We start from the raw sequence: 12,048 nt of genomic DNA, 5'->3' as shown, positions 1-12,048 counted from the left end.
CTTCTTGAAATATATTTAAATAAAACATTTGAGAGCGCCAAAACGCTAATACAACTGAGCTGAGAACGGCAATTTTTGTGTCGCGGGCATCGGATGTTCACGAGGGTCAAGAAAAGTCTTAAGTCGGCTTTTCTGAAATTACTTCAGCTGTTATGTAGTGTGAAGATTGGCAGGCAGTCTGCCCTCTTTTCAATATGTATTAGCTGTATAAGTATACGTTCTGTTTATTTCGGGTAATCCTAAAATATGGAATCCGGAAACGGAAATACTGAACCAGAATCCCGGAATCCGGAAGCCGGCAATCGGATTCTTGATTTGAGAATGACCGTAACAGAAATAATTCACTTCAGCAATGTCCAATATATAAATAGTGTTGTTGTTTTTTGTTGTTGTTCTTTTTTTTTTTTTTCTTCTTTCCTTCTGTCGGCCTCACCCACGAGCAGTAAATGTAAAAAAAAAAAAACATGACCAGTTTTAAACAACATCTAGCTATACATCTGACCCCGTTGTTTAAAAGGTGGATCCGCTGTCATAGGGTAAAGTTACCCATCCTTTGTTGAACCTGGCCCCGGCGGGAGCGCAGTTCTTGTCCAGATCAAATTAATCTGAGAAGACTAATGAGAAGCGCAATAGCAAAAAGGCTTTTCTCACAGCATTGATATCAAAGCTATGTTTGCGTGCAATGTATTTCTGGCAATCTTCAGGGATCTTTTAACAATATGTGGTCATTTCAGCCAGAGTGGTGGAGTAGATAAATCAAAGTAATTTTGACATATTATTTCTCTTCTTCATTTTTGCTTCAAATTAGCTAACAAAATGAAAGTATTAAAGCTACAGTTAGCTTTTTCCCTGATTGTCTTGTTTTAACGTTTGCATACTGAATAAACACAGTCCAGGGCGGGGTGAGGTAAGGTGAGAAGAGTGATCTTAGAGACCAATAACAACTACAAAATAACTCCAAACGCGAGATATATTAACTTTCTTTGCAGAGATCAAATAACTTCTTCCTGAAATGAAACTTCCAGTAGGAGTTACATAATTTAACTGCCGTTTAGAGCTGACTCACCTCGCAAAAAAGTAACTCCATTTTTGGAATTGAAAGAACTCCACCTTACCTTACCTTATTATAACTCCGTTTAATAAGGATGTGCATGAATTGCAACTTTAATTTTTGTTGGTGGCAACTGTTTCCCAACTATTGAAAAATGGTTTCCAGTATCCTGCAAGAATTTGGTTCCAAACCCGCCTACTTTAATAAAGAAGACCTAAATTTTAGTTTCCTGGCGCCTTGCTTAGTGACTTATTCTGAGTAATAATTTATTTTGTAGGCCTAGGAATCCCATGATTCAAACGGATGATGGCTCAACCAACGCTGATTATCGGCGATGAATTTGTTTCTGTCAAGTAACCATTTACTAAATGTTATTAGCCTACATGTAAATAAGCAGTATTTTATGGGTAAATGTAAAGGAAACATTGGAATAAAAGCTGTTTTAGCAAAGCTTTTGTTGTTATTTTATGACTCGTTATTTTCCTGTAACGATTAAGACTGAGATCAGCCTTAAATTATTATTTTATAGAGATTTGCTCTGATGGCAATGCATTCCAAATGAATTCCTTCTGATGAAACGTTGAATACGTACGAGTTTTCTAAACTACGCTAGCTTACTGTTGCATTGGAAGAGGGATAGACCTCAGTCTCATTTGCATCGGACCGTTGTAATTTGAAATGTTACTGCGAAGATTTCACTCGCTATCGTAGAACGAATAATTTTTCCTTGCAAGAACTTGCAGTACTATTTGAGGAATACACGTTGACAAACAACTTATGGGTCGTTAAATTCAAAGGACTGTCGTTAAATGAAATATGTGGGGAATTCATTTCGAGCAAGAACCAACAGTATCCTGCGTATATGAATAATATTTTGGTGTTCAATTCAACTTACTTGTCCATCATATGCAAAGTTAATGCCTCAAATTAAATCATGGGAAACCAAAATTGCTCCACGCCAGGAGCCATAATCGGGGACGGAGACCCCATGATATGGGACAATAATTCTATTTTTGGAACAAATTGCGCCATCGCCTGCGGCACACGCGCGTACATGCTGCGAGGATTTCTGCGGATGTCGCGCGGGGGAAATGGCGTCCGAAATTCCTGAAATTTTTCATGTTTTTGGCCCACAACTCAAAGCGTCTACGTCTCTGGAATTTTGCTTAATTAAGTATTTTCGTCGTAAGCTGCTCCAGTTTGAGTGAAGTAAGACCGTGTCGAATTTAGGTATGTTCCGCTTTAAACTTTTATAGATCGCTGACCAAGTTGTGTTCCGACGGATGCTTCTTTCAGGGTCACCCAACGACCGTTTTCTCTCGAATGCTTTTAAACGCTGTTTTAGGCTATCTGGAATACTTATATAGCTCTGTAGGTTAATTTTAGGTTACGCTAAAAAATTTTATCTGTTCGGTTATTCTAGGGGAACTTGAGTATTCTCTAATTTATTAGGGCTTTTTTGTCCATTTCCCGAAAACGTTAGGTCTTATCGCCTTTCCGAAAATGATAGCTGACCTTTTTCGGTACTCAAAACGACATTTTTAACAATCCGAAAACAACAGACGTTAAATTTCTCATATCACGAAAGGTCGAAGTGACAATTCTCTTAAGAAAATCAGAGGGGATTAAAGGCCTTCCCAACAGATAATTTACCGAAACGATCCGTTGAGTGCCCAAGTTCTTTTGCATGAGCTGTACATTACTCCACTTTAAATTTCACATATGTTGAAGATTAACAGCTTGACCATTACACAGCAAAAAACTAGCTGGATATATTTAGATATAGCAGAGCTTCAGGACTTCATGGTTTCCTAGCTCCTCTTACCACACGCTTGCGAGGAATTTGCCAGTCTATATATCGCGGCCGAAAAGTAAAACAAAATAATTGCTAGTTTGAGTTTCGCCTGAATTGTAAGCAACGCTTGATGTTTCATCAAGGCCCAATAACTTTACCTCCGTAGACACGGCTCAGTTTTATTTGTGTAAAAATCCAGTAAATTTTCTGTTGTCGATGAATGAGAGCGCCCGCCGATGCGTGTTTTGTACAGTCAGAAAACGTGACAAATTGGACTTCCGCCGCACTTTCGTGTGATAGCGTACATCAAACTCAAACAATAACTCTGTAGTTTTTAAATATGTTTAAGAGTGATAAATGTTTGAGAACATATTAAAACCTAAGCTGGAAATATGTGAATAAAGCAGAAATAGTCAGCAAAGTTACGATGACGCTTTCTTTAATCAACTTCGAATAACGATTTCGATTTTGTTGATCGAGTTATCAAAACTCCTTGTCTATTTTCATTTTCGTAGTGTAAAACTTCACTATGCTTATTTTGAAGAAACACACATGATGTTAGTAGCCTTTTTTTGCGTTCGTGAAATTTGTTGCAGCATCTCAGGACAAAAGATAAAGAAAGAAATCTTTGTCAAGATTTGTTGACAATTGAAAACACTGACTCGGACTTGAAAGTGCGCGAGCTCAGTGTACTATGCAAATGAGCTAATTTTACGCGTCAGATTTTCCTTTCAAAAACTTTTGCAAACTCACCAAACAAGCAGAAACAATAAGAAACCAAGACAGGTTTTGATTATGATGAACCATTATCTGAGAAACTCACAAATTAACTCGATACCAGAGTATAGAGTTTTCTTGCTATATTCTTAAGTCAGAACAAACGCAAAAACATACGCGTAAGCTTACAACGAGCGCGAGGCGATCTTATTATTCATTCCCAGTGCGAGATTGAAGTCTTGTTTTCGACCCTGAAAAACCCACCTTTAGCGTTAGCTCAGAGCATAAAACTACATATAAGCGCCCTGGTTCGTATTCCCTACCTTATTCCCTGCCGTCACAGTGAAAAACACGCAAGAGAATCTCGCAACTCTCACCATTTGATCACGCAACTTGACAGCATCCAAGCGAGAGCCCCCGACATGTGCGTGGATCCGCGTGGATATATGACGTCAGGATGGCGCAATTTGTTCTAAAAACAGAAAAATTGTCCCGTATCATAGGTGCGCGCGGATCCTAAGACTTACGGTCTCCGTCCCCGATTATGGCTCTTGTCCATGCCTTTTATACAAAGGTCGAAATTTCTGTTAACCGCTTATTATGCAAGGTTTATTATCACCTCGCGCCAGGCCGCGCACTGTACGAAAACGACCTTGGACAGGTCAGCCAAAAAAAGGTTTATTGGACGAATGTGTCTTGTAAAGATTTTCTACTTTTATGTGAGACTTGATAAGCCACCCCTAAAACATGTGCAACTTTTTCCCTTCTATTACTCCATACAGGACATAAACGATTGATACGTCTTAAGTCAAACAAGATCCAATGGTTATCTTGGCCATTTGCATATTCCTTTTAGCAAGATTATGACGTCATGAATCACGTGACCATAACTTTAAGTTTCAGATATTTAAGCATCTTAAATACGTGTTTCCCTGAATTTTTTATGATAGTAAAAGCTAAAACAAGGTTGTTTGCTAAAAAAATACTTTTGCTGGGAGGAGTAGAAGAGCAGAGCTTAAAGGACATTTGACACTTCTGCCCAAGTGCGGTAATTTCATCTCTGATCCTACGGAAAAGTCTTCTAAGTTGATGTTTTTGAGGAAAAAAAAACTCCCCTATCGACCTTGTGATAGTAATGTTGATATTGAAGAACTGTTTGGTCATCTATGAAAGATTTTTACATTATTATTATTTAAGACATATTTTGTATTTTTAGTTGAATACCTTCGAAAGGTAAAATTCCCTCGATAGTAGGTTTTGTAAGCGGCTCGGGGCGAAAGCTTCTTTCGCTCCGTAGCCGTCTTGTTTCGAAAGAAACTTTTTATAGCTGCAGGTGTGCACGCAAGTTTGAAGAAAGTAAAGTGTATGTGCAGGTATTCAACGGACACGTCTTCGCCAATTATGAATAAGCGGATAGTAATCAAAATATTCGTTCGACTTCCCAAGCTTAGAAATTGCAAATTTGCCCGCTTCGTCGCGAAAGAAATAAAAACTGTTTTCTCTCACCTGTACCTCTTCATCTTCGATCTATGCGCTGTCCAGACTACTTAAATTACTTGCCATTGTAAAAACATAAATATTCTTTACACACAAAAGGTCAAAACCCAGCGTATGAAAAGATTTGCGAAAAGCACCATGACGAACGACTCCGAGTTAAGAGGCCTGAGCTAACCCACGGCGAATTCGTCCAGGCGCACATGCTAGTATTAGGATTTCCATTAGTTAAAAAAAAGTGTCAATCAAGACCGCGCATGCGCTTTATCGTGACAATGGCCTTTTAACATTCTTGAGAAATTTTCCTTTTTTTTTCGTTTTGGATGTTGATCAATTCAAATAATGACTTCACCTCCGCGCCTCTGTTAACTTATTACGATTTATGACATGCTTCAAATAGTAAGAGTTTCAAGTGTAATATCATAGGTGACAAATAACTCCTTAAGTTTGGCGTGCAATTCCAACGTTAACTATGAAATTTCAGCGTGACTATGAAAGATTTTGTGCATTAAGTTGAAGAAATACGATGTCCTTGACAGGAGTAATCAACTGATTCACTCGAGTGATAACTGATATAGTTTTACTTGCGAAAGGTTCGGGAAATTATTCAAATCTTGAGAAAATGCGCGTGAAATTTCTTATTTCACCTATCACTATTCAAGTTGTTTCGTTGAATAACTCTTCATCCAAATATTGATTATTGTTTGCCTCACCTTCGAACTTCTGAGCGCGAATCTGTTCACGAAGAATCTTGTTGGCTTTTTTTTATTTTTGTTGCTGTTTGTTTGTTCCTTTTGTTTTTGTTGTTGTTGTTGTTGTTGTTGTTTGTTTGTTTTTATTCAACGACAGAGGTGTTTGTCTCAACATCATAGTTAAGTCAGAAGCCATAGCATGGTCGGTGTTTTCGTAGTTGAACTCATATATGGTTCATTTGTTACCTCGTGAAAACTAATGTCAACTTTGCTAATTTGGCTAGCCTTCAATCTATAGAATTCGTGGACTGACCCGTCCCAAAAATGCGAGGGCATCTTTGGATGCAAGATGAATCCATTAGACATGATCCTTTTTAAAACATTAACAAAACTCAGAATTCCGTTAGCAAGCAGTCGCAATTTTAATCCCCTGTTTCTGCGCTCTCCGCTAGGAACGCCTGGCCTGATTTGGCATCTAAGACAAAACGGCCTACGGTAGCCAGAGTTATTAGATTACAGCACACAGACATAACATGGCTTTTGGTTCGGTCCATGTAAATGCACTGTGATGTAACAACATTTATCGAAGGTAAAGGGAAAGAAACCATAAAGAAAATGTAGAATGAGCTCAATCATTCCATTCGCGACAAAGATGTCTCAAATCATTAAATAAATATCACTACTTTCTTCAGTTTCTGAATCGAGGAGAAGGTTTTCCCACACAGACCGAAAAACATTATGTTCAGATACCTAGGGCGATTTTATTCTTTATCGGTGAAAGACAATGACACGTAATACATTATAACAGCTTATGCTTCTCTTACTTCTATTTTAATTACTCTTTAATTTAGGCCTCATTTAGTCGCTCGAATTTAAAGTTTAGTTTAATAACAGTACATTAATTATTAAATATGAGACTTGTCTAACAGATACAGGAATCATGAAATGGTGTGAATTTCACATCGCCTTATTCGCAGTCGTCCAACGGGCTAGCCATCAACCATCAGCAGCTTCCATTACGATTATCTACAAAATAAGTAAAATACTACGATGAGTATCTCTGGTCGGAACACCATTGTCCAGAAAGATCGCGTATTGAAATCATAGTTATTTAGTCTATTTTCTAAGCCTGGTTTTCACCGCAACATAAGCACAAGCACGAGCATGAGTATAACGATATCGAGGACGCCCAAAACACAAGCACTTTGCTTGATAAAGTTTGATAGTTCCAACTTCCGAAAATGGATATATGGATAGTTCACTTATTTTCGGCTTCAACCTCGATACAGTAAAACAAGATGGCAGAGGATGTTTATGCTCTTGCTTATGTATACAGAAGCCCGTTCTCACAAACACAAGAAGAACAAACATTTTTGTTCTGCTTGTGCTTATACTTTTGCTTGTTCTTGTGTTGTGTGCGTCCTCACAACTGAGTGCTTGTGCTTATACAGCAGTGTTCGGAGCTTGACTCACTGTGGGGGCAGTCGGGCCCTGGAATCACAAGACTAACGTTGTGGCTACACAATGATAAACAATTGATAATCACGAGCCAAAAATACTAAATTCTATACAAATTATAAGACTTTAAAAATCAAACTTACAGCAGAATTATCCAAGGGAAAAGTCGGTGAGAAACCTGATTTCAAAAATCGGGGGTAAAATTATAATGTTCGACTGAGAAGGAAGCAAACAACTTTTGGTTCGTGAGGTCAAGGTACATTGTGATATAAATTCTTACTTGCGGCAGCATAACTCTGTATCTAGTGGACAGAAGTACTGATGATTCATGTTATTCGGGAAGGTTGATGGACATTTTCTAGCAGCCACGCAAGTGTAGTCTGGCTTATTCACTGGGCAATCCCAGTGAAGTGCCTCACCTAAAAAAAAACTTACGTGCTAAGAATAATTTTTGTAACGTTTTTAGCAATTAAAATAAGGGAATAAAACATTTCAGACCTTCCGTGGGATTTCACTGGTCATCATTAAAGTATTGACCACTTGCTCTTCTCTTCCTAACACGAAACGTATCTAGTTGATTTTCTCCCAACCTTAACTCAGATTCGTAAAGTTTGACTAGTATACCAACACAAATTTGTTCTCGATCCATAGTCTGTTTCACATTTCTAACCCTGTGGTAAATTACACTGCTAAAGCTTTTAGGCTACACTACACAGTAGGGAAAAAACATAAAGGACAGAAACTAAAACAAACAAACAAACAAACAAACAAAACAAGAAACATGAGTTCTGCTATTATATCAACACAAATTTGTTATCGATGGTACGTCCTCTACACATTCCTAACCTTGTGGGTGTCCGGACAACTGAGCATGAACAGTGATCTCCAAGAAAACTAGCAGCAATAACAGATGAATCTTCACAGCCATGACTGAACTGCAACAGAAGATCGATGGACCCTTAGTTCCGAGTTACCTTTTGCCTCTGTTTCAGAGAGAATCCTAGTGAAAAACTACATGAAAATAATGTGTCTGTAGATAAAATATATCTTCATATGGATGGTTTTGCAAGTCTCGCCCGGTCCAATGCTTGAAGAATATTGGACTGGAAATGGAGCAATCGGATTGGTTAATATCAATTATTGGCCCTCTGAAGTAACTTAGTGGGTAATAAAGTGGGATATTGGCTAGGCGCCTCTTTTTGGTCTTGTTGGACCGGGACGAGGTAACTGGGCAGAAAAGAGAACGAGGCCATTTTCCAGCCATCTTCACCGTACAAGCATGAGTGATGAAGGTTTTTTAATCTGTCTGCGGAACACTGCAGGCAATCACTCTAGCAGGGGCAAGACTCAACTCGCTCGGGTGTCCAATAACAGCGCAGGGTTTTGGTTCATCTACCTTGCCCTCTAGCGGAGCTAGTAATATAGTTAAACTACGTAATGCCCCACGTGACAACATGAAAACACGATAAGCCGCTAACCACTTAATGGTATCCTTGGCGTCAAAAGCAAACAAAATATTTTTTTCCCAGGAACCCGACAGTTCTGTTCTCTTTAATTGGCTTTTGCGCGCCCATTTTCAGACAGCAACTGGATTTCAGGAAAAGAAAATACCTCAATTAACTGTGTCAGAGAGGGCCTGGTGACCGAAATGAAATCTTGTGTACGTCTACAAACAATATGTCACGAGTCTTAGTTCGTTTTGGGAAACCAAAGCTCACACATATTAGTTATAAAAGTAACTTTTACATCGCAATTTCTTAAACTTTTTCGAGGTTTAACGGCGACTTCTTTAGGCAAAATCTCGAGCAAAGATTTGAAAAGAAGAAGGAGCAGACATATCTCTCTTCAGAACAAAACCTAACTGGTGAAATTTTGGAGGGTTGCCTTTTTTATGGATTGCAAACGATTAGAACGTGTAGAATTACTACCATTCAATATGTAGCTGCTTACCTGCAGTACAGTACACAGAGGTCCTAATACGTTTGTAGTAATCAGTCGAATGACAGATTACTAAGAAGTAATTTTCTTTTATGACAGCTTATTAGCAATTCGCCCATTAAGATAAAAAATATGACAGCTGAGAGGGCCAATAACTAAGAATGAGCCACTCACGCATAGTGATTCGCCGTCGTTCAATATCCTCTTCATATCGGACCGGGTAAAGTTTAAACAGTACAGACCTTTAATGATAAATAAAGAATATATGTGGTATTAGCCAAGCTTGTTGGAAGCTGTACTGTCTGAAAAACGACCTTTGTTTTTCGTGTTTTTTCTTTGTGTGTGTGCGTGTGTGTGTGTACGTGACAACTCCATGCTCGATCAATATTACGAAACCAAAGATCGTTACTCGTTTACTTGTAAGCGTATGGCCGTATGTAATTGCACCGATTTGTTTGAAGAAACGTCAAGCGCAGTGTTTTAATATATATCTATATATAGATATATCCATTTTTGGTCACAAACACCACGTACAAATGGCAAAGCAAATATAGTAAACTAGAAGTACATTCTTGGAGACGAAATACTCCAAAAAATAAAAATGGTCCAATCAAATCACAAGAAAATGCTCACTCATTATTCTTACACGCGGACACTATGAATTACTAGTTATCACTACTGTTACGATATCGATAGTAAACTATTTCCTAACACGACAAACACAAATGGCCCCTTAAAGTGACAGTAAACATGCAGGGCATCATTAATATATCGGCAACAAAATTGCCCATAAAGATGATACTTAGCCTCCACTTCGACTTTCAAGGCTCGGTAATTTATCTAGGAATTTTTGTGGCCGCGGCAGTCCAGAAGTGATGACAGTTGCAGAATAGCAAAGCAAGCCGAATTCAATGCTGTTGTTGACAGAGAGCCCATACAGGTCTGATTACAATTGCTCGAGGGTAGATATATTGACTATGTACAAAACGTTGACTATGATGTGTCAGGCTCCAAAAGGTTAGGAAGTGAAAGTACTTCTTTCCAATTACTTGATAGTTAGATCAGCATCATGATGTCTCTATTGTATTCTGTTTTCTGGTTGTTATCCCACATGTGGCTATTTGATCAATTAGATATTTCAATACTTCCTTCGAAATAAGATGCGAAGCTTTTCCCAAGATATTGAAATGGTAAAATTTCTTACGCTGGTAATCTGTAAGTAAGGCGTTGACCTTGCACTAGGCCTCATTGACCTCAGTGATTTCCTCCACGGTTAAAGTTTAAAGTTAAGTGTAAAAAAAAAGCAAAACGAAGCCGAATTCCATAACATTGTTCTATTTTAGGATGCGTATGAAGCAAAAAGCCCATACATGCAATATAAGATCATTATTTATTATTCGGTTAGCTCCGAGAGTGGGCGTGATGAACCAAATCCGGCGCTGTGGTTTGCTACTGGAACGGGAAAGATAGCGTTATCTTGTCCGCTCGAACTTACGTCCTTTGTCCCCAAAGAGATGATTAAATAAGTAATAATATATACTCTACGTTTGTTTCTTATTTCGCGTGTTTATGGACCTCGACTCCATCTCGGTCAATAAACACGGAAAAAAGGAACTGGGCCAATATCCAGCCACCCTGACCTGACACTTGGTCAAGAACCCATATATATTGAATGATGACAATATATTGACGATGACATTGCAATTAGTCAGACTAAGATATTTTGACCTCCAGAACTTGTAAGTGATAAAATGTTAATTCTGTTTCCTTGGCGCAATCTTACCAAGTTTATTTCTGTAACAGAAATATTTCAATACCCCCTGAATTTAATTAGATTGATGCTTGTTCCATCGTCTGAGTTAGAATAAAGCAGTTGATGATATGTAATTTTTTTTCTCGTAAACAAGTTTACAGACAGTTGTTGAATTATCCTTCTCAAGATGTGAAGAGATATATTGTTAGGTAAAAGAGTATAGTTTTTCACCTTGATTGATGTTAATGTTCTTCTTCAGTTGGTCAGACCCAGTAGAAAAGTTTTGTTGATGGATGCTCGAGATTGTTCTCCCAAAAAATGTTAACTAAATATCTGAAGTACAATGAAGCTATTGTACTAACTTTATTCAGCTAAGCTGAATAAATAAAGCTGTTGTTGTTGTTGTCGTTATTGTTATAATGACAATAGAGAGTGGTAACAGAAGATTCCTTTACGACTAATTTTTTTGCTCTCACTGTTTTTTTCTCTCTTTCTCCCATCTATGTATAAGTGCAAGTAGTGTTTCAAAGAAAGTGTGATATTTTAAAGTAACTCCAAGTGTGTCACGTACATAGAGCCGGTTGACTTAGCAGATGAGTGAAACTAAATATACCACATTTTTTTTTTTTTTTTTACCAAGAACTACGTGCTATTAAAGGTAAATTTAGTGTGTAGATATATGATCCGATCAAATCCAAACGTGTTCAGTAATAGTAGAAAACGCCAATAATCACTAGAGCTAACGACATCCGCAGGGCAATTTATTCATTAAAACGACGAGGACGATAAAACGAATTGCAGTGGTTAGCTGTAGGGGGAAACCTTTGCCCAATATTCACATCAAATTCCAGCGGTTTGTAGTGCGAAGTCCGTAGGACGGAGGACTATTAAGGTTAGAATAACGGGAATGGTACTCCAATTAGCGAAATATTAGTTCCTGGTCGAAAATGTGACGTTCACATATCCATACTTTCGTCGGTTGGACACAATATGACGACATACTGAAAGACCGTAACAGAAAGCTGTTAAAATTTTCTTTGTTACTCTGTTAACTTCCTGTAGTAGTAACTGAGGGAGCATGTGAACTACCTTGCAGAGTAGGTCGGGCGGGTGGCCCGTTGAAAATAAATTCATATTTTTTGTCATAATT

General features: G+C 38.1%; 1 long non-coding RNA gene across 1 annotated transcript; it reads right to left on the bottom strand.

Moving 5' to 3' along the window:
- Positions 1-6,584: 6,584 nt before the first annotated feature.
- LOC149111722 (uncharacterized) lies at positions 6,585-9,214 on the bottom strand. The gene is made up of 4 exons (XR_016207479.1): positions 9,158-9,214; positions 8,054-8,142; positions 7,488-7,626; positions 6,585-6,775 (listed from the first exon to the last, which is right to left on the bottom strand). It is a non-coding gene; the product is annotated as an uncharacterized LOC149111722 (long non-coding RNA).
- Between the last annotated feature and the right edge of the window lie 2,834 nt (positions 9,215-12,048).

The sequence above is a fragment of the Orbicella faveolata genome, unplaced genomic scaffold (genome assembly GCF_042242905.1).
Source record: "Orbicella faveolata isolate gen_17 unplaced genomic scaffold, um_ofav_v1 contig_2, whole genome shotgun sequence".
NCBI classification, from domain to species: Eukaryota; Metazoa; Cnidaria; class Anthozoa; order Scleractinia; family Merulinidae; genus Orbicella; species Orbicella faveolata.
This window is presented reverse-complemented; position numbering and strand designations above follow the sequence as displayed.